The sequence below is a fragment of the Microtus pennsylvanicus genome, chromosome 9, assembly GCF_037038515.1.
Source record: "Microtus pennsylvanicus isolate mMicPen1 chromosome 9, mMicPen1.hap1, whole genome shotgun sequence".
NCBI lineage: Eukaryota > Metazoa > Chordata > Mammalia > Rodentia > Cricetidae > Microtus > Microtus pennsylvanicus.
Window position 1 is genome coordinate 80,274,868 of NC_134587.1, and position 25,112 is coordinate 80,299,979.

A 25,112-nucleotide genomic window follows, 5' to 3' on the forward strand; every position below is an offset into this window, starting at 1 on the left:
AAGCTTTGTCTGTGTTGTTCATAGGGGTACTTTCACCTATGTGTATAGTCATGGAAACCAGATGTTTTTTCAACCACTTCTCTATGACACTTTGTAACACAAGGTCTAACACTGAACACTGTTCACTCTTTCAGCTCCATTATTGAGATAACAAGCCCTAGAGATCTTCCCATCTACCTCTCATGCTGGACTAAAGCCACTATTTGCCTTGTTCTTTTACACAAGTACCAAATATCCAAACTCAGGTCCTCACTCCTGTTCCATAAGCACATTAGAGCCATTTCACCGGTTGGCACAAACACTTCCAAAACAAATGTCACAGGGCGTCACAAGATGATTAATTTAAAAAGATTATCTCTTCTATTTCATTGTAAAAACTATTGGTTTCTTGGGTTACATGCTTTGACCAAAAAAAAAAAAAAAAAAAAAAAAAAAAGCTACCATAAAAACGAGCTTCAGTGACCAAGAACTGAGCAACAATGACCGGGCAATAGTCAGATGCAACCAGCAGCCTTAAACCTTATAAATCTTTATAGTGTGACTTTTCCTAAGTAGAATGACTGCTCATCCCACATAGGACTTCAATGAAGGACCAGAGAAACAATGCTACCCAAGTATAGCTTAGTGAGCTGGTGAGTTTATTGAAGTTGTTTGTAGAAGAATGGGTGAGGGGTTGTTTAAAAAAGTGCAAGTTACTCAGAATTTCAAGACCAAAAGTCAAGCTCCCTGAACCTTTTCAGGTTAGTCTGTGGTTCTTAATGAGTTTTCCTCCAGGAGGGGATGTTTCAGTTAAGAGGAAATAGCTGCATAATGCCCATGGGAAACTGGATGGAATCAACAACCATTGAGAAAGACTAGGAGTGCCTTTACCCATGCCTGACTCTGAGCTAACACCTATACTGTAGCCTTGTTAATTGTTATAAAACAAGTGATCCAGAAATCTTTACACAGATTCCTGGCCCAGAAAAAGTATAAGATGATAGATATACTCTTTTAACTCACTATGTTTTGGGTTAATTTTGAACAAGCAATAAATATTGCACCTCATTTCCCTCACTTTCCCTTTTGTTTTGGCAATAATGTGCCTTAACTGAGAAAAACAATGATAACATCTAGTGATATTCAACTTATTTTTAACACAGAAGTTCCTAAAGTCATGAAGCTCAAAGAGAACATAATTCCTCATGGGACTGATGAAAAGAAAAAGAAAACTAAAGGGAAAATGTCTCTGATTGTGAGATAAAAATACAAATAACTGTGAGTATTTATATCTATTTTTTGAATATGCATTTTAATGAATCACCAGATGCACAAAAAGATGTTGTATGAATTTTTCATCTCATTTATCTCATACTATGGTGGTCAGTAAGAACATCAGTTGTGAACAGAACCCCAACTTTGCCCCTCACATTTTCATTAGGGGTTTGCTGTGTAGCTTGCATCCATTACACTACTAACAGCCATTCTTTGTCACCCTAAACAATACTGTACCCTAAAGAGAAGGGGCAGGGCAGAGAAAATGCCAAGTTCGCCTTGGGCTTCAGTGCCGGGTCTGCTTTGGCCAAGGAATTACAGTGGCGTCAGCCATAACTGTGCTCTCCTCGGTCCCCGGCTAGTGAAGCCCAGGTGGCCACGGAGGGTGGAGCCCAGCCTGGGGCAGACGACCAATCTGGAAAGCTGTCCTGTAGACAGCGACAATACAGCTATTACCATGCCTGCTTACTTTGTGACTGGAACCAAAGATGACTTAAAAAATTGTTTAAAAAAGGTAAAAAGGTAGAATTTGTGCAAAGTTAACAGTCACAACAGAGCATTTACCAGAGTTACAGAGTGTGCCACAATAATACTTCTTAGGAATGTTCACGGTTTCTGCCATAGGACTACAGAGGAGGGAGGGGTTGTCTGGAAAAGAAATGTATAAAACCAAAAACTCACTATAAAAGTTTTGTTCACTGGGTATGTTTCAAGTCAGGATTAAGCAGGTGCTACATCATGTTCAGCAAGATGTGTTCAAAGGCAAACATTGATCACATTTTTGTTCAAAAAGTTCAATCTTAAAGGAGTCCTGTGTAAGAAAACCACTTGGAAAATATATCCTTGTACGGACTTCAAAAAACTCACCATACAAAAAAGTTTTTGAAAAATAAATTAGGCAATTAAAAACGTCCTTTCCAGTGGGGCTGGAATCAGGCTGTCCTGGCAGAGCCATTACTGCCGCTTTTGCTATAACTGGGGTCATTTTTTTCCAGCCACATCTCGGCCAGCTGCTGTGTGGACCCATACGTCGATGCTTTCGACCCCAAGCACATTTTATACTGTTTGGGATCCAGATTGGGGTCACAGAAGACAGGGTGGTGGATGTGGACGACTCCAACCTCCTGGCTCCGGAATATCTTCAACCCGGCCTGGACAACCTTGTTAAAGAGGTCCACATCCTCTAGACCCCAGCCTTGGATGGAGACGTCAAAGCCTCCCACTCGGGGTTCTGTTCTCTTGATCCTGTGTTGTGGGGGGAGATGGTCGCTTCATTTTTTAATTACTGTTTTGTTCTATCTTGTTTATCTGAAGTACCTTTAATTTATTTAATACCATTGTTTAGATCTCTTCCATTTTGAGTACTTGTCAGTTACTAGTATTTATGTGTACCGTGGGCGTGATTAGAATGTTTTATTTGCGGTAAACCGATCTCCAAAGATTTCCTTTTGAAAACACTTTTTCCTCATCCTTAATTTGTACATTCCCATGTTGCTAAATATCAAGTGTTCTTTGATAATTTTGGTGCTCATGTGTTTGGGGGACAGAAGTGAAATGACTCTCCTGTTAAACCAGAATGTTTGTTTTCAACTCACAGATCAAACGTGCCTTAATAATTTGTTTTCATTTAGATTTCAAACAGTTGATAGATTTGCCATTTTTAATATACATCATTGGAGATCTGCTTATTTGTAAATAGCCTATTGCACATTTGAACAAATAAACCAGTGGACAGTATTTTTCTATTGTACTTTGCAGACCCATTTTGTCTCATTATTTTTGTGTTAGTTGAAGAATTGAATTACATTTGGAAAGTAAAACACTGAAACATGGAAAAAAAAGAACATCAGTTGTAATTAGCGATTTTTTCTAAGCCTTTTATTGAGAGCTTTTTACATACTCAAAATGTTCAAATGAGCATGCTCTTGAAATGTTATGGATTATCAATCATGGTTTCTGACCTAATACTTAAGTATGCTGCAATACAGCATTATTCCTCCCATTGGAAGTGAAGGACAAGCTAAGGGTTAGGCAGCTGGTAGTGTTAGATTCCAAGTCACACATTTCTTACATCTCTGTTCTCTGCAGATACTAACAATAATAGGTAAAACATGATGAGTTCCAGGGACTTCCATTTAGAATAAAACTGAGATACTTATAAACAACTGAACTATAATTAGAGCCAGCACTAAGAGTGACATGATTCACAACTTCTGAATCTCTGCTTAGATAATTATTGAGTTGCCTATATGAATTTCTGTATCTTAAAAAGTGGTATTAAGCCGGGCGGTGGTGGTGCACGCCTTTAATCCCAGCACTTGGGAGGCAGAGGCAGGCGGATCTCTGTGAGTTCGAGACCAGCCTGGTCTACAAGAGCTAGTTCCAGGACAGGTTCCAAAACCACAGAGAAACCCTGTCTCGTTAAACAAAACAAAAAGAAAGTGGTATTAAATATTTAAGTTAAATGACATGATATTTACTTTGCCAACTAAAAAGTTTTATTTTGTGATATTTAAAGCAAAATATGGTGTGGCCACATATATCAAGAATCAAAGCCCTAAGAAAGCTGAAGGGAGGGAATCATAAGTTTAGGTTTAGCCTTGATAACATAGTGATGATGTCTATTCAAAAACACAAAACAACGAAACAATACAGATGTCACGTAATTTATCAGCGTGGTTCCAAATTTCCCTTGGTTTACTTGAATCCATAAACTAAGTTACATATTCCCACACTTTGTACTAACGGCTGAAATGGTTCACTTTTTCAAATATTAATTAAATTAAATTATTTAACAAGATTTAGTTAGTACTAATTGGGCAAACACTGTAGATAATTCTGCTTTAACATGACATATTGTGAACGTTGATTACGTTTTTGATAGTAACTATCACATGGAAGTTTTATTTTCTAGACTGTACTGAATATTATCATTTTTTTAAAAATGTATACACTTTCCTTGTAGTATATGTTTGTTCATTGATGCTAAAATGAGGGATGAAATGTAGTTACAATATTTTTATAGTTATTATAAAGTCCAATGAGAAAATGTTTTGAGAGCCATTTTATATAATAATACAAATGTGCCAGAACACCAAACAACACTTGCAAATATTGGAACATAAAATGAGAATTGCCATCTTACATTGCTGTTTTCATGGAACAGATCATGAATCCATCACTGTTTTCAAACACAAAGCCCTTGTGCTATGTCCTAGAAGAACCATCTCTAACACTAGAACAGGAATTTTGTTCTGAAAAGAAATCCATCTTCCATCTCAAATGTCCAACCTGGATGCTGATGTAACAAGAGTCAGAGATCCCTAAACCTTGAAATAATTTGTATGGAATAACAATGTAATGTAGCAGAACTTTATTTCCCATTCTGACTTATAGAGGTGAAATGTCTAGAGTATACTGCTCTACAGTTCCTCATGTGCTCATAATTTTAATTTCCTTCTTATAATCTGAAGTCAATTATCAGGTCTAATTCTGGGAAAGAGAAATAGATGATTTTCATTTTAATAGAGCATTGTCTTATAACCAAAAATAAAGAAAAATAAACTAATGATGATGTTAAAAATGATACATTTAGGGGAGAGAAAAGGTAGAAGGGAAGGAGGGGGGACTTGGGGAAACAGGAGGATCGGGATAAAGGAAGGTTGGATAGGGGAGCACGGAACCACAATTCTTAGTTAAGGGACCCACTTTAGGGTGGGCAGGAGACTTGACTCTAGAGGGGCTCCCAGGTGCCCAAGCTGAGGTCCCCAGTTAGTTCCCTGGGCAGCTGAGGATAGGGAACCTGAAATGACCCTACCCTAGAGCAATACTGACGAATATATTGCATATCATCCTAGAACTCGCATCTGGCGATGGATGGAGATAGAGACAGAGACCCACACTGGAGCACTAGACTGAGCTCCCAAGGTCCCAATGAGGAGCAGAAGGAGTGAGAACATGAGCAAAGATGTCGGGACCACGAGGAGTGCACCCACCCACTGAGACAGTGGAGATGATCTACTGGGAGCTCACCAAGGCCAGCTGGACTGTTACCAGAAAAAGCATGGGATAAAACTGGACTCTCGGAACATGACGAACAATGAGGGCTGATGAGACGCCAAGGACAATGGCACGCGGTTTTGATCCTACGCAATGTGCTGGCTTGGTGGGAGCCTAGCCAGTCTGGATGTTCACCTTCCTAGATATGGACGGAGGGGGGAGGACCTAGGACGTACCACAGGGCAGGGAACCCTGACAGCTCTTTGGACTGGAAAGGGAGGGGGAGACGAGTGGGGGGAAGGGGAGAGGGGTGGGAGGAGGGGGAGAAGAGTGGGAGGAGGGTGAGAAGAGTGGGAGGAGGGGGAGGGAAATGGGAGGCTGGTGGGAGGAGGTGGAAATTTGTTTTTTTTCTTTTCTTTATCCTCCTTTTATCAATAAAAAAATGATAAAAAAAATAAAAAAAATAAAATAAAAAAATGATACATTTAAATTTTTCTATGAGTCATAGAGAACTACATTACTTTTCATTCATGAGGAGTAAAATTATTGATCAAAGATCATCTTTACATAATTAACTCCATAATTTAGTGCCACCAAAAGTAAATCTGGACATTTGCCAATATTTTTATTAACTTCTAAAACTAACTGTGTATACTAAGCTCCCAATAATTATTTCCTTATTCCCCAATGGTCCTATGTATTTCAGACAATTTAACAACACCAAGACATATTAATTTGAAAAGCACTTAAGGTCAAAAAGACAATTTAAAGTGGTATCCATGGTGTTTAAGGTTCCTGAAACTCACATTAACCATTGAAAATCTAAATGATTCAATGTATTCTGAAATTTACATATTATATGTGATTGTAAATAAATAAAACTATCGATGAAAATTTATGTCTTGACAGATTTTAAGACAGTTAAATATGATTAATATTGAAAATGGCAAGAGGGTTTGTTTGTTTTATTTCATATAAATGCATTCTAGTTTATGAAAAGAGAAAAAATAAACGATTTTTCATGTCTTTCTTCTTAAATAGGGCAGCCTTGCTACTTTCACTAATTGCACTAAAGAACTCAAGATAAATGTTCCCCAAATCAACATGACTGATTGGCTTTTCTCTCACAGGGAGAGCTTATTTAGTACCTAGAAGCAATTTGTGTGTAATAGAGGAGAGACGCCATTTCATCAAATGAGTTCTTTAATGAGCTTTTGTTTCACAACTTAATGGTACTTTTTGTTTTTTGTCTCTAAGATGTCCTGGTGTCCTTCGAGCAAAAGCAAAGAGCAACATGATTGCCTAGATAAATCTAATATGGCCTCCCTTCAATAAAAGTAGTAAATAATAATGTATTCACTCTGGAAATTTTTATTTTTACATATTCAAGTAATATTTAAATAATTGGTTATTGAGCATAAAACAGTCTACAAGGTGAATTTTATAGGCTTATTTTTTTTTTACAATTTTACTCAATATTTTCAAAGCATATAAAGGCAATAGTTTTTTATTCATTCCCAGGCAATCTCTATATAACTTTTATGATATTTCACAACACTTAAACTTCATTATACTTTTATTTAACTGCATAATGCTGAATTCAACGGATTTAAAGAGATATTAATATTCATATCTCTGAAAAAATCTTATTGTTGGGTCAAGGGATATGTGTTCAATTCTGTTAAGATTTGAATAAGGTGCAGAGGGAAGTAGACACTGTCAGAATCGTTTCCTCCGTTGACAAATTGCTTCTGGCAGTTTTTAATGAAAAAAAAATAAAACAACTCAAAAAAATATCCCTCATGTTAATATTTGATGTGCAAGTAAAATCAGTATTATGTTGATTTGTGCCAAATATTATCTTCTCTTTGTGTCATTTATTTAGTTGATCAATTATGCCATTCACTAAGTTGGTTTCATGAAATTTTCAGTTTTTAAAAAAATGCTGTTCTTCCCATTATGGTAAGTGTAAGAAGACAACAGTCAAATGTCACTTTTCAGATTCTAAATAAAAATAAATAATTAATATAAGTGATATATGTTTGTATAACATATAGAACGTATATGATACATAGCACATTTATATAGGTAAGAATTAAGAATTTCATATTTAAAAATAAGGGAAAGTATTAAGTGATATGCATTTGCATGATCCTCTTTAATTACAAGTTTCTTCCCAAATAAAACATAACCCATTCACTATATAATGTGTATTTAAAACATAACTGATTTTTTGTGTATGTAGTGTGAGTATGCATACTCAGTCATATTTACAGAAGACAGAGGACAAATTGTTGAAGTTGGTTCTCTTCATTCACTATGTGGCATCAACTAGCCTGACAGACTTGGAGGTAAGCACATCTACACTCTGATCTATTTCACCAGCCCCTTAAATATGACTTATAGGAATATGAATTTTTATTTCTACATCTATCCCCACTTCAAGCCTGTCCTACTCAATGGAAGGTCATATACTATCTTAGGTTGAAAATCTTATTTATGGTTTTCTTTTTCGTTTTCTTACTTCTTTTCTCTAATACTTTAATCATTACTTAGGACAAAGAATTTGTGGAAAAAGCCATTTGGTAAGTGAGGAAAGAAGGAACCTCATATAGCAGAGAACATACGACTTTTTCAACAAGCAAGTATCTTTCAAGGTTTGGTCAAGATTTCTTTGAGAAATCTGCCTTGGTGAGATTTATAGACTATGATCCAGAAACATTGGTTATGTTTTCAATATTAGAAATACAATAGAAGACTAAAGAATGCAACTCAGTAGAAAGAGAATTTCAGTGAACAGTAAAATAAATTAAGAGGAACAAAATTAAAATACATAAAACTACAGCAACAAAAAGAAAAATTTCCTGTAATAAAATTCTCAATAAATTAAGACATTTGAAGGAGTATTGTTGATCCTGATGGCAACGGTAATAATCTCAAGCTCAAGAGAGCACACAAGATGCATAAAACACCAACCTGCTATTCCTGCACCAGAATCAGCAACAAGAAAATGAACATATGACACATGGATCATGTAAATGGACTTTCAAAAACTACCTAATATTAAACCATAGGTTTCAGAATTTAGAGAACACTAAAACAGAGATAAACTTTTAAAGCCTACAGGGGGTCATGACTAAACCTCTATAAATAAATAAATGATAAATAAATAAATAAAATAAGGTATTATGTCAGAGTAAAGTTGCTCATGTCATGGTTATTAGGAAAGCAGAGATTTGAGAAAAATTATACCTTATAAGACCACATCCTATTGACCTGTTTGACCCAAATACAAGTCTCCTCTTCTGACTTCATTACCTCTGAATGACCTTCTAGGTCACAGGTCTTTCAATGGGCTAATTCATTCACGGTTCAGAGCACTATAATTCAATCACTTCTGTAGGCCCCCCTCTCTAAACACAGCTTTATTAGAGACAAAATTTTCGTTTTCCAAAATTTCCAATTGAGATTTTTGGAAATACTCTAGATCCAAATAATACCATGGTCCTTCCATTTTGGTGTGTCCTTTTTATTTTTTCCATCAGTTTTTTTTTTTAATTTTTATTATAGTGTGCAATATCAACAAGATCCTCTGAGATTTTTCATCGGTGCTTCACTTCAGGACTAAGTCACCAGGCTGGAGAACCCGAATCACAGTTGCCACATGTTTTGTTTTTTCTATCTTGAGCTGTCATCCCAAAACTCAATGATACATCACATTGCCATCATCCCTTGGAACTCTTTTTTAGACTGCAAAATGCAGCGATTCATTGCTTGTTCAGGTTCTTCAGGTAAAGACTAACTTTTAGAAGTACTATCCAGTGATTTTAGATGTTTCTCAGTTAAGTTTCAAATTAACATAGATACAAATTATCTAAGTCTAGAATAAATAAATCAGAAGGCATAACATAGTTTATAGTAAAATCCATATAAATATGTATGCATATGAAAATAAGTGTATATGAATATATGAGAGAAATATATGTATGTACATATTTGAATATAATTTAGAAGTATCATTAAGTCGGTTTTCAGATATTACATCTTTTCTTTACTCTTCATCTGCATTACAAACTGTAAAGTTGTATTCTCTTGGTATATTACATCTGTGTGGTCTTTTGGGTTAATTTTTATTCTTCTGATTTATATTCTGGCTCATAATATTCATTCATATTTAATATCATCCTTGAAAACACTTTTAGTAATTTTTAAACATTTTTTATTTTATGTGTGTGCATACATGTGCACACATGTGCATGTTTACACATGCTCACAAGACCAGGAGAGCATATCAGATGCCTTGGAATTAGAGTTAGAGGCAGTGGTAAGATGTCCAAAGAAAATGCTGGGAACTGAACACTAGCCTTATGCAACAGCTCTTAACTCCTGAGCCATCCACACAGCCCTTCACTTTGTATTATGAGCAGTGATGTTTTGGGTCTCATGTAAACTTTTTTATTTTGGAAAATAATTAATATTTCTTTCCAAAAGCTCTTGAACATTTCTGATGTTTCTTAGGAAACAAGCATTGCTTTAACGTCTGTCCCTTTAATGAGAAGAGCATTCTTGGGTCTCTTTGCAATGTTTTTTGGCTTAAAATGTCTTGTCTTTCCTTTTCATTTCAGACGCATTTGTAAAACTGATATAGAAAATAACTTGAAGGAACAGGACCAGGCTCCCCGTGAACTACCCACAGGTCAGGAAACCCTGATTGCTCTTCGAGCTGATGAGGGAGGGGGACTTGATCGGGGGAGGGGGAGGAAAATGGGAGGCGGTGGCGGGGAGGAGGCAGAAATCTTTAATAAATAAATAATTTTTTTAAAAAAAGAGCATTATCCCACAACAGGTACACACAATCTTCTCCCCGAATCTACCAGGAGCAGATAATTCAGCAATGAGAGGCTCCTTCTCTCCCCATACCTGTGTGTAGACAGGACCGTCCTTGTGCAGACCCAGTGTGTGCATGCGTGCGCACATGCAAGTGTGTATGTGTCATGTTCAATTTTGAGTTTTGAAATTCTTTATATAATCTGAATAAATGTTCTAAATCAAAAAAAAAAAAGAAAAGAACTTGAGTCTTAAGGTATTACCTTCATCCAGAGAGGACTTGGGCTGTTTTCATTTGGGACCCCAGTAGGCTGAAGTCATCTCAGTTCAGCTGCAAAGGTTCACTGATTCGATGAACTTCCAGGTGTGCACATTCAGCCCCAAGCCATCTTCATCAAGAATTGGTCCATCTCTTTCACCCTTTATTTTACAAAAATACAAATAATACAACCAACACAAACCAAATAGTACAAATAACATTTGTAATATTAATACTAGCTAGACATATAGCAACAGTTTCATAACTACTATTCTTAATTGCTGTTCTATTGCTGTGAAGAGATGCCAAGACCAAGAAAGCTCTTAATGGAAAACATTTACCTGGGGGCTTGTTGGCAGTTTCAGAGGCTGAATCCACAACCTTTATGGTGGGAAGCATGGCAGCAGGCAGGCAGGCATCGCTCTGGTGCAGTAGCTGAGAGTTTGCATCTTATCCAACAAATTGAGGCAGAAAGAGTGAGACAAAACCTGGCTTTGGCTTTTGAAACCTCAAATCAATCACGCTTCCAGTGACACACCTCCTCCTCATCCTTCCCAACCAGTCGATCATCTAAGGACCAATCATCTAAATACAGGAGCCTATGGGAGTCATTCTCTTGCAAACCATCACGTTGCTCCTCTAATTAATCACTAGAGGATAAAATGTCGTTACCATAAGGACCACTGGAGTGATTAGCTAGGATTAGTTACCCTACTGCACTCATTCCCTTGCCTGTTTTAAAGGCTTTGTGCCTTATTACAATTGTCTGTGTCAAACCTGTTTCTATATCATCTCAAGAGTGATGGTCTCACAAGAAATTCAGATACTGTTATATTCATGTTTAAATTTTTCACTTAATTTGCTACATAGGCTTAAAATTATAATAATAAAGTAATACAAACAAAGGAGCAATTTTATTGACCAACCTACAGTGTCTGTAGGCTGTATACATTCCACAAAAATGTTTTAATTGTGGTAGAGCACAAAATCATATATAAACTTAGTTAAAACATGCCTATTGTGGGTTTTCTCTGGCAGCACAGTTATGAACCTCATGCTTCCATTCAGTCAGATGTGCCTAGACGCCATTGTAAACACTTATTCTAACAATGGTTGTGTGAGTTTGAACAGATTACTTAAGTTCTCAGCCCCAGTTGTTTAATCTCTCAACATTGGACCAATACTGGACAGGAAAAAGGCTCATTTGGATATTAAATGAGAAATAAACCTCTAGCAGAGAATATTAATATGATGTAAAGCATTGTATACAACATTGTAAGAAAGCGGCAGGTATCAGAAGTTTTCTTATCTGTGATTTAACTCTTACTACACAAAGGTTACAAGATTTATCTTCTTCCTTTCTTTATTATATCTTAGCCCACTTCCAACCCATTTTTTAGGGAGAATACAAAAGAAAAGTAGAAATAAAAAGGTTTTTTTATTTTTTTTTAAGCAGAATGTGCAATCGCTTTCCTTCTAGTGTAAACAGGACATGTAGAGTTTCCTCAGCTATAACGGGTTCTTACAGGTAATGGATCAAATCCAGAAAAATACACAAATAACAAAAACACATTTTTTCTTTACTGAAGACCATATCACTGTCAAATGAAAACAAGTTAATTTCCAATATAATTTACATTTTGGTCAAGAAAATTTTCTGAGCTATAATGTGTTTTAGTAACACAAAGAAAACTGACAGTGGGATAAAATGTTGCTACCATAAGGACCACTCCAGTGACTAACTGAATTTTGCTTCTTTTAGAAAGCAGTGAAATCGACTGGTTCAGATCATTTCCTTTCATCTAGAAAAAGATAAACTACAATTCCCCAACCGGTGGAGTGGGAAAATTTTCCTTCTACAAACAGAACAATGACACAAGTGAGAAGCTGTTCGTTGATATTATTCATTTAAATTGTATTATAAGAACATTTATAAAATATGAGGATATTTATAACAAGAGAGTGAAATATTCCACTATCCTGATATCAATATCTGTTTAATCAGAGTTACTATTGGTACAATGAACCCATGACCATTTAACACGTTCATCTCAAATGTGTGCAATTTTTCCACCTTTAATAAATGGTAAAATTACATGTGTACAAAGAAATTGTTTTTAAATGAATTTATTTTTTATTATCACTAGAGATTTAATTTGCATACCTATGTACTTGAGAAGCCCTATGTTCTTGAGAGGAACATAAAAGTCTCTTGGGCCAAAAGAAGATGGTAACAGAAGAGTTAAGGCATTCTTTTTATAATAAGCTTAAAATAAAAGAATAAGCTATAAAGATGTCTTTAAATGAACTGAACTTTACCACACAAAACTTGAAGTAGCTGGTGATTTTAAGTTTTGTGAAACAAACATCTTACATGAGATTTGTTGAGAATGACTAGCTCAAATTCGTTAGCTAGCCTGGAGGAGATTTTGCCTTCTCATGCTGTGAACGCCATGTAATGAATGAGACGGATACACACTTATGTTGGCTAATGAGTTCAGCTTCGAACCCTGAAAACCCAAATTGAAGTAGATCCCCAGGCAACTATCATTAGGAAAAGAAACAGTGTAAGAAATAGAATCACTAACTAAAAAAGAGGCACACTAATAGAATACCCTGTTCTATCATATCTAAGGTGTCATTAGTTCCGTGCTGCCACACCAGCGGCTGTGACCTCAAGAGCTTCCAAACAAATGAACTCCTACATACTGTTAATTGGTTCCAAGAAACATCCTATAGATTGTAGATATGTTCAATATAAAAAGGTGAATTTCTGTGAAAATGAAATATGAAATTCTTGTAATTACTGGATATACTTTTACTTCTTGTACCATGGGGACTCTAAATTGTCTTTAAAACAGAATATTTTTTCAGTTCACTATAATTTAAGACAAGTCATCTGATATTTAGTAAATATTTATCTATAGCATGCATAATAAAGGATAAGAAATCATTGTCCAATTTGGTAATTGTACTTAATATTCAGAATTTCCTATAGGAGTCATTTATATTGACATGATCTGAGATAAATTTTGAATTTCATTTCCTTTTGTTTTCTCCCTTTCTTTTCAAATTGTTTCCACTCTAAAATTCTAATTTTCTTGCTCTCTTTTCTGAATTCACTGGTGCATGCTAAGGGTCTATTACATTTCAATCACATCGTCACATACTAGCAGCATACATGTAATATATGTGATCCATCTCATTAAATGTAACTTTAATTGATATTCTGACACTCTGGTTAATGCTAGAGAGCTGAGAAACAGATAACAAAGGATTAGAAGATTTATTTTTGTATAAAAGGTTCTAAATACATCATTTAGGCAGTTTCATTAAAATGCAACAAAACAGGCATCATATCTCAATGCAAACATGAAGCTTTTATGCCTTAGACTATTTTGTTTCAGGAATATGTAAGATTTGGAAGCTGTGGCCTACAAAAGTTATTAAGTACTCAGAGCCTAAGGAGCTGTTATGGGCATTTAAAAGAAAATTCTGAGAGTAATATAGATAGTGGAATCCTAACTTGTACAGTTTCAAAAGGAAGAAATAGCTCTATTTGGGCTTTCCATGTGAAATTATGTATTAAAAAATCTGTGAACATAAAATCTTTTCTTTAACAGAACAATGAACATGGGTAAGATGAAACTGAAGAATCATATGCAATTACTAAGAGACTAAAATCACTGAAATAAAATCTTCTGGAAGCATTTCCACAGGGTCAGGCAAGATACAGAAGCTGTATCCTGGAGACCAACTCTGCATTTCAAGATGGCAGCCAAACTTGTCAACATGTAGGAGTCTCCAATTATACTGTTTTAGTGATATGAAAGATGAAGGATTCAAGGGCCTATAGAGAGATGGAAACTCCCACATGACAGAATTGGAGTCATGAGAAGAGCCTAGGAAAAGTCATTAGTAGGGAGGGTTAGCCTCAGTGTCTGCAGAGACACCAAAATAGTCAAGAGGCCAGGACTGTGGAATGCCTGCAAGAACAGCAGCAAGTAAGACCAGCCTGAGACTGTGAAGCAAGATATATGTGACCCAAGTGGAAGAGCCAATGGAGTGGAACTACCTAACTTTCAAGGCTCTAGAAACCAAAAAGTCATGAGTCCAAGAGGTCCAACATTTAGCTTTTAATACTGTTTGATTTGGGTTTTACTTTGGTCTGATGGTTAAGTGTGCCCTAGCTTTACCATCTTGGAATAAGAAAGTATGTAGCATATTCTTGATTTTGTAGGATGTCAGACTAAAAGGACTTTGGATTTTTAAAGAGACCCAGATCTTTAAGTACTGAATTTTTAAATATTAGAAATGTTAAAATTGCATTAGATTTTGTATTATAATAATAACATGAGATCCTGGGGACAAATAAGAAACAAAAGATCATGGTTTAAAATTGTATGTTTTGTGTCAAGTTGACAAGGGGTAAAATATCTTAGATATCTTCAGGTTTGAACTTGACAGATATTTGGGTAATCTGAGAAGAAAGAACCCTGGGTTAAGAATTGCCTAATCAGTTTGACTCTAGCCATTTCTTTCTTAATTGCTTGTTGATGTAGTAGGATTCAGTCCACCCTGCCCAAATGGGTTTGAGCTTTACAAAAAAGGTACTGGAGCAAGTCAGAGGGACTAAGTCAGAAAGCAGCATCCCTCTGTGGGTTTCCACCTTTGCTACTGCTTCAGTTACTGCCCTGGATTTACTTCAAGGATGGATTTTCAGCTGCAAGTATAACACTTTAAACACTTTATCCCCATGTTGCTTTTAATTATGCTGTTTAACAAAACAACAAGAAAAAGAGAACAAAAAAAGGTGTTACCGCTGAAGATCTCTTCTGCAGGTGTTTCTCCTGAAAAAAAAAACCGGATTGTGGTCAGTTTGCTCACTCTCTTGTCTGTCTTTCCTTCCTATGAACCTTACACTAACAATGAAATAACGTCAACCAACAGGAAAGGGTCTCTGCATGGAACAATCGGAAAACTGAAATTATTCGACAAAACATAACCTTTATGTGTGTTGAAGCAGCTTCATCTGGAGAGACAAAGCTAAGATTTTCCACCATTCCAATTAATGCAACTATCTAATTTCATACAGCAAAAAAATCTGTATTCAGTAAACACTATTTTTATGTGTATCCACAACACAATCAGTACAACCATAAAGGAGAAAAATGCCTAATTAAACACTTTGACAGTATGTGTTGTCTCATTGCAGGATGTTTCTGAAGAACAAATAGCACATCCTACTTTGAGAAACAACCTAAGACATATGTAATCAACATAACGGCTTGCATTCACTATCTGGTTAGTGCATGAGAAGATTGTCAAGAATTTCCCTGTATCTACATTTTAATGGTTATGTTTTTAAGAATAGGAAGATGAAGTGGGTGCTATAATTGCTGGAAATGATTGTATAGCAAAAAGAAAAAAAAATGTACCTGGCTGATAGCCATTATCTAAACCGGTAATGTTGTCAAAGACAAATCCCTAAACAAAATAATTACATTCAAGTCCAGCACACATGCACAGCATGTGCAGAGGAAAATGTGTCCTAATAACGAAGTGCATATCCAAATATTTCCTAAAATGGAAACAGCACCTGTTCCTTAGCTAAGCTCTCCTATCTTCAGAAAGTGAGTTTGCTTGCAAATTTTAAGTCAAAATTATTAAACAGATGATTCTGTTTTCAAAGCTTCAGTTCTTGCTTTTTTTTTACTTTTGGGTTCTTTTTTTCAGTGTAGTGCTCATAGGCTTAGCTTTTCCTTCTCTGCTTTCAGTTGACAATGAATCATTCATCTGTGTCTGCAGAATGGCACTGGAGTAATTTAAGTGCAAACAATGGCATTTTATACATGTAGATACTTGTCATTGCTAGCAGATATTTATAATGCTAAGTTTTCATCACATTGATTTCCCTCTGAAACTGCGGAAACATCCTCCTTGATCCCAATTCCCTTGCTGCAAGGTGAGAGCCATTCAGAACTGATTGTGAAGTTCTGCCTTACTAAATACATACCAAGTTCTAGAGATTGCTCTATTGTACCTTGTTAGAAGTCAAAATTGTAGTGCACTCTAGTAATCATATTGTGACGCTAATATAATCAGGTCATAAATTCATTAGAATCTCTCAGTTTCCCTTGTTATAATTATCATTTTGTAGCCACATCCACAATGAGTTAACTGTCACGCTGGATACATCCACATTATTGCACTGCCCAGGACATGACACAATGTCTGTGTAGAGAAAGTAAAACCAATTAGTTTTTCTCAAAACCATACAAGTCATTGATTTTTATCAGTTTAAAATCCATTAACTTGTAATTTTTCATAGGAAATATGATGAAGCACAATTCACATACTCATCTATAAGTTTTATTACATTAAGTCCTTTTAGGGATGTTTTAAATTTATTCATTGATTCATTCATTTTGGTTGTTCAAGACAGGGTTTCTCTTTGTAACAGCCCTGGCTGTCTTGGAACTTGCTCTGTATACCAGGTTGGCCTCAAACTCACAGAGATCCTCCTGCCTCTGCCTCCCAAGTGCTGAGATTCAGGTGTGGGCCAGCACTGCCCCTCTATCCTTTAGAAATTTTTAAGGCAAAGAATAAATGTCTAGATGTGGCTCCTAACTGTTTTTAAGTGGTAAATTCATCAGTATTTTGTAGAAACTGATGAATTTAAGGTTGATATACTTCAAACAAAAAAATAAGATGTTCTGTTTTATATTTGGTCATCTCTAGTCATACCTTGGCCTGTCATTGAAACAGCGTTGTTCTGAGGATCACATCTCCATTCCGTCCCTGAAGCTGTGATTTCTGGTGAGCTACCATAGCTACAGAGCTTTTGTGGGGGTTGTAGGGATCAGAATCCAAGTTTTCGTTTTTGTAGAGAAAGTACTTTAATCACTAAGCCATCTCCTGAGCCATGTTGGTGGAGTTCTGCTGACCCACCAATTTCCTCTTGGCATTGGTGTTAAATAGAAATTTCCCTGAATGCCATTTGAAATGGGAAGCCTGCCTTCAGTCCGCTGCAAACAATCTCTTTGGCAGAAACTTCTTGCCCTATTTCTGCTTATCATATTAGAAGACAAATTTGTGCTGCCCTTTTAAAAATCATCTTCTAATAATAAAACCAAGTACTACAGCCAGTCCATGGGGAGAAAAACACATGCCAAGTTCATTTAGCAGCAATGTCCTTGAAACTGGTAAGTTCTCACTGCGGTGTTGGTTGGGGTGAGGATCATACTTCTTTAACTCCAGCAAGGTATTTTATATATTTTAATTAATACCTTTTCTGAAATATCCACAGGAAATGTAAAATGAGGGAAATTTGTGAATTACTCTGTGTCAACAGGCACAGAGTACCTATCAACAACTGTAGTTCGGCACTCTGCCTTTTTCAGAACTCACAGTCAACAGAACTGACCAAAATAGGCTTCCAATTCCAGACCAAATATTTCTAATGATAGGAAGATTTGTGAAGGTGTGATCAAGGGCATGCTTATCTAGAAATGTATTCTCTGAACTTGAATGGTTTTGTTGCTTAGCAAAAAGAAAAAAATAATGCATGACTAGTAGACGGTAAAATTCCTATAATCCAGGATCCATTTACCAGCTGACCAATATTCTACTGAGTATAATGGAGTTTTCCATGAAAAACATTCCTCAGAGATTTTTGTTCTCTTCTGTTTGTTTTGTTGAAAGGGAAACTATCTTACTTACTCCTCTCTGAAAACTCTTTTTGTTTTTGTTTTGACATTGTGACTATCAGAAAATTTCAGTAAAGGCCCAATTAGTGGGAAAAATGGGAGCCTGACTCCCTTAGACTTAGAAATGTACAAAATAATGGGTCTTTAAAAGCATCCCAGGCAGAGAGGCCCCAGAACAGATCTTAGTCTTTTACAGTAATGTCCATGTTTGAAAACAAGGACACTCTGTATTCAAGGATGCCATATTAAAAACTTTGTCGGCTCTCCTATAATTTTTACTTCATAAGATGATTTACATTTCTGATAAATATAATAAATAAATGAGATGTAATCCATGCATTTTATACATGAAAATATAAAGTATTAGTTTAAGCCAAACAATGCTAAGACTGAGTTATTCTACTCAGAACAACTTTTTACTCTTTATGACTTTTATCTAGCTAAATACACTTGAACTTTGCTGTTTATTAGACTTGACACTGAAATAAAATAACCTGTCTAAATTGATGTAGTTGGGTGCTGAAGTTCAATTATTCTTTTTAACTATTTTAACTAGACTGTATCTTTACTATTAGAATTGATGACAGCAGGAGAACACATCCCACATTATCAACTAAGTAGGACACAAAGGGGCCACACAGAGACGAAAGAAGCAACCACAGAGCCTGCATGGGTCTGCAGTAAGGCCTCTGCATATGTACTGTGGTTGTGAAGTTTGGAGTTTTCGAGGTGCTCCAAACAGTAGATGTGTCCCTGACTCTTTTCTCTGCTCTAGGGACTCCTTTCCGCCTACTGGATTGCCTCACCCAGCCTTGATGTAAGAGTTTGTGCCTAGCCTTGTTGCATCTTGTAATGCTATGTTCAGTTGATATCCCTGGAAGGACTGCTCTTAATTGAATGAGAGTAAAGAAGCAGTAATCTTGGGGAGAAGAGAGATGGGGCACAGACTAGGAAGTGTGGAGAAAGGGGAGGTTTTGCTCAAGACGTATTGTATGAGAAAGAAATCAAAAAGAAAAATGAAAGATCATTCTGTTATAAATTAATCTAAAAATTTGTTAGTATTTTATCCTGTTATATAAAAGGAGTATTGGATTATATTTAAAATTAGCTATTGCAACATTCTGGAATAATCCTGACAATTCTCTCCAAATATTGATCAGTTTCTTCTGCACTACTTCCTATTGTTTGTCATTGAGGAGTGTTGTGACAGTTTGTAAACTGCCTCCTTAATGGCTGTATGAATAACAGTATATCCCATGAGAAGAAATTATCTTCTTTCCTACGTCAAGTGAAATGCAAACATTTTCAATGACTGCTCTGGGGATGAGCTCACTTTGGGGGTTCACCGTGCATACACAAGGCACACATACAAATCCAATTTCTAATAAATTCTGATACATTTTTCAGATTTGCTTTAATATTTCCACTTTAGACAGCTGGACATCTTTTTATTTGGGGATTTTTGAGACAGGGTTTCTCTGTAGCATTTGGTTCCTATCCTGGAACTAGCTCTTGTAGATCAGGATGGCCTCAAACTCACAGAGATCCGCCTGCCTCTGCCTCCTGAGTGCTGGGATTAAAGGCCGGCTATAGCTGGACATCATTGAACATGAATTTTGTTACTGTTTTGCCTCATGCAGTTGGTTTTATTTCCAGTAAAGTCCATTACCAAAAGCAAGCCATTAAATGGCTTTAAAAGTATCCTTGTGCAAGCTACCTCTCAGCTGAGAGAAATATCCCTGGGGACATCACAGACACACTGGCACTTCAATGGCATTTTTGTTTCTTCAAAAAACACCAGATTTTAACTTGTCTGAATTGGATGCACTAGAAACAGGCACATGTTGTCTTAACTAAACTCTCTTCTTTTATCTAGAAAGTCTTCACAAAACAAACTAGTTACTAAATATATTTTTATATAATGACAATGAAAATAAAATAATGAACAAAGTATAGAATCACATCAGACTATACAGAAGTAACAGGCTCCCATTTTTTTAGGGCAAATATGAGTGAGTGAGTGGGTGAGTGAGTGGGTGAGTGAGTGGGTGAGTGAGTGAACCAATGAGACTGATTGCTGTGAGTTTTGTGCTGTTTTTCTTGTAAAGCTCTCATCTGATCTGTTTCCTTTGTATTATTTCTATATATTATTTCTTAGATTTTATTATTATACATAAGAAGTCTATGTGTTTTCTAATGAGAGAGAGTAAGGTAGTGGACCCAGATGGGAAGGGATGTAGAGAGGAGCTGGGAGGGGTAGAGAGAGGGGAGACATTAATCAGAATATATAATGTGAGGAAAAGAAATCTATTTCCAATGAAATGAAAAAGGTAAATAAACAAGAGCATTGAGTAAATAAAACTATACCTCTTAATATTTACCTGGCATGCCATATTTTCCCTTTAATGCATGTTATGGTCACAATACTATGTTCTCTTTAATTCCTCACTTAATGCTTCTTGTGTTTTCTTTTGTCTTTGTTTTAGATATTAACTGACTTGCTCTGCTATTCAATTTAATTGATTTTTGATAATTATCTTCATTTGTCAACTCCTCTCCCTGGGTTTCATTTCCTTTTAGTCAAGTTTCCTATGTGAAAAGTTTGGGTCCTTAATCCAAGACATTTCTTGTTCTAGTATAATGTTAAATAATCCTTTTAATTTCGGTTTACTTGTACATTAAAAGAATGACACAAACACAAAATATTGGACAGATGACAGATATATATATATATATAAAGATAGATAGATAGATAGATAGATAGATAGATAGATAGATAGATAGATAGATAGATAGATTAGATAGATTTTAAATTTTTCATTCAAATACTTTTAAATGCTTCCTTGGGGTTTCTTTTTGATTCATAAATTGAAGTATGCCTATTTTTCAACAAAAGTATTTGATAATTATTCTAAATATGCATCTGCTCTTTTACTCTAGTTTGATCCATTTAGAATCTAACAATTTATTTTGCACATTCTTTTACATTTTTTGAAGTATGAGTTACAGTTAATATTATTTTATGTGGACTAAGTTATGTGGACTATATAACAAATATTAGATCCACGTGAGGTCCTGTTTTTGAAATTTTTCACTTCCCCTAAGGAAAGATATCTTATTATTTATTAGCAATAAACATTTGATTTACATATTTATTTTACATAGCTATAACACTGGTGTTACAGATAAGTTTCTTGGAAAAAAAATTCACAAGAAGAAAATATTTAACAAACGCTGTCTTACATGATTTTGTGTACTTAATTTTGAGCACTTAAATTAAATAATCTTATATCTAATTGTGAAATGAATGAATTCATTTCTCAGAAAACAAAGTAATGAAATGACAAGGAAATACAGATGCGGAAAATGAAATTCACATACAGGGACCTCACCTTTCTCTCTCATGTCATAGTCTGTCTAAAGCATGTTTTGATATTCACTCTACCTATGCTGCTTGTTTTACTTGGATGTCTGACGTGGATGTCTGAGTCAGTTAAATCAACATACTTTTCATAAACTTATCTGCATTCTCAATTACAAAACATTTATTTTTGCTCCATTCTCAGGTTTCTAACTGATCCCTTTTAACATCCACAATAGATCATTCCTACTTGGTTTCTTGTCCATAAAACATAGGCAATGTCAACATAACTTTAGAAATGAAGCATACTTACTGTTGATTGCATTCTGTGTTACAAGGCAGATGAAGATATTGCCTCAAATCCCATCTTGGTTTTGTATCAATTGTTTCTTTTTTAACTTTATTGGATCAATGGCATTCCTGACATAGTGCTCTACTTTTCTGCCTTTTATGATACTGAATATAATTTCAAAGAAGTTGTTGATTTCTCAGGAGATCTGCCAACCACTGCAAGTTCTTATAGAGTTCTGAAAAAACAAAAATGTATGAGCATTTGTCCAGTAGATTTTTACCTGCTACGGAGAGTTGTCAGCTTTATGAGATTTGAAAGACAATCCTCTGGCTAAGTCTATGAGGAGTTACCTGGAATGATCTCCAGAGTGGAATAGACTCATCTGTGGGAAGCGTCTTCCATCTGCAACCCAAATATAAGGGGTTTTCAAGGGCACAGCTGTTGCATTTTGCCTATTCACATCTGCCTCTTGTTTCTGAGTGCATCTACTGAGTTGCTACTGTTGCTGCTGCTTCTGTCATCCTTCACTGACTTTAGGAAACAATTTCTCCACCCTTCCAGTTGTCAAATTAGATGGCGAAGGTATCCAACCTCATGAATGAAGTAGGTTCTCAGTTTTTCCAGAGTGCAGAGAGCCATTTTCAAAAGACAATCTGGCCTATATTGTGTAAGGTAATCAAATAATGCTTCTTTAAATATGAATCTGGTATATTGGATTTGTGCCTCTATACAACCCTGGCCAATGTACCTAATGAGTAAATTATTAGCCTTTGGTGTTTAGTCTGATCTGCTAACAGATTTTGTAAATAATTAACCTGCAACTAATTTAAATTAACTTAGAACATCTACACAAGCAAAATTCAAGAAAGTATGAAATATCCATTTTTCTTTCTCAAATAATTCAGTAGTGCTAAACAAATTAGTTGCCCGTGGAAAAAATGTTGCCATTTCTTAAACACTGCTTTTTAAATTCCATAAACTATTTAATGTGAGCACCAGTTTGAGTATAAAACAGATACAGCAAACCTTTAAGTTTATCACAATATTTCAACTTATAAACACAAAGAAAAGCCTTAAGTGGTTCAGAGAATGACACACACAGTATAGTTCAATTTATATTTCTTCATCTGACCTACCATTATTTCATTTTCCTATGAAATTAATAAATAAGAGTCTATAAGTTAAAATTAGTTCCCATATAGAAGGATCATAATTTGTAATTTTTACAGCCTGGTTGAACATAAATGGAAACAAGTATTTAAGATCTGATAATTTTCTTACCAAGCAATACCAAGTCAAATTATCAGGATGCTGAAAAACATAATTGCAAATTTTTTGAGTCATGTCTACTGGAAATGGAATTCATTCTTACATAAATGAAATAAGATTTCACTTAGCTGTTTATGACACAGTTTTGTGTCTGCCAGCCTGTCCTAGTGTGAGAGCAGATACATGTATCTGTGATTGAGTACGAGTCTTTTCCTGAAACTGAACAATAGGATAGTGCCTTGTATAAGTTCACTAAAATAATCCTAAAATGAGAGAAAATGTGTGCCATTAACCAGCTAGAGATACCCTAGGGATGACAAATAAGGCAATAATGGCAGAAGAATTCCATCAGAAGAACAGAGCATTAGCATCTGATCTGCTGGACAACGATGGGGTTGATAGGAACAAATATTACAATTAAGTATGTAGGGGTGGCCTTACAAACAATAACAGGAAACTACTTAAATTATTCTGTTTTAAGTGCTTTGTCACAATCCACAGAGTTAGTTACACCATACCATGAAATGTGTAGGCCAATATTTGTCAATAAATGGGGCTTCAGACATGTCTCAGTGTTTAAAAAACACTTCCTGCTTTTGTAGAGGACCCAAATTTGGCTCCAAGCATCGTGATAAGTGACTTACCAAATCCACCTCCCGTACCTCCAGACTCAATGTCCTCTCTGGCATCCAGAGTTATATACACTCACAGGTACACATTCCCACACACAAATACATCTATACCCATAAATACAAACAAAAAAATCCAAAATATCAACAATAAGAACCACCTATTCATAGGCCAAAATCCTGACAATTGATATTTGCTGACTCCTCGTCAATATTTTCTTGAATTGGCTAGAGGATTTTATTAAATTTTTACTAAATTCACTGTACTTCATAAGCCACAAAATTTATTATTTTGACTTAAAATACAGCTACTAAAAGAAAGACTACATTGGCTTTGCTTTATGTGGTAAAACTATTTAAAACAACTAATTGGCTTATAGATCAAAAATAACTGTATCTACTCTAGCTGACCCTAAAATTCTATTATCCCGATAGATGTATGTAGAACATAAAGGCCCAAAGTGAGTGTGGGCATAAAGAAAATTTGTAAATGTCTGCCTGGGATTGGTAATTCATCCTTGAAAAGGAATATTCTGCTGCAACTGGCCCTGAGTGATCAGTCATAGAACAACCACATCAAGATTACTAAAGGGTAAGGGCAGCTCAAGGCTGAGTTCCACACTCTTGCTTGTGACTTGATCTGGTCTGTAAACTAGACGTGAACATGCTATGTGTCTATGAACTCAGAATTAGCTTCTCCCTTGCCTTAACTCTGTCTTTCTTTGTATCTTCAGAGTGGAAAAGTGAGGCTGGAGTAAAAAAGGCCTCAAAGCCTCACAGTGACACACTTCCTCCAACAAGACCACACCTCCTCCAATAAGGTCACATTTCCTAAGAGTACCACTCCCTTTGAGATTATGGGAGTCAATTACAATCAACTGACCACAGGAGATATCCCCAAACCACAGCTTTCAGAGCCTGCTAGGCAGTACAAGTGTTCATCTTCTGATTCCTTGTGCAAAGTTTGTATTTCTTGACAGTATCCAACAGCTGTCTGATTGATCTCAGAGCTCAACTTAGAGGAGGACAATCTTGCCTCGTACTGTAAATCTACCCAGGTAAATATAGCTATTGAGGCTGTAGATCTTAGTGGAGAAGGTACTGCTGACACTTTCCTAAATAAGTATAATTCCTAACTGTATTCTAAATGTTCTTCCTTGTGCCCACGGGCAAGTATAGTTCTTTCCCTTCCTACAAATGCTTCTTTTTGTAGTAGGGAACCATTACAGAAACCTACAAGTAGTCAAAGTGCAAAAAACATTTGAGTGTGGGATGCCAGGCCCCATTGAGACATCTACAACACAACCCTGAACCTAAGGAACATCCGAAATGGGGATCAATTGGAAAGAGTGTAAGAACCAGAGGACCACAAAGTTCGCTGTGAGATGGTCTTCTAACTATGACAAAACTACAGACATGAGATCTCAGCAATATGACTGCCTAAACAAGACGTGAACATTTCTAACAACTGTTGAAATTCCAACATAAATGGGGAAAATCTGTTGGGACCCCA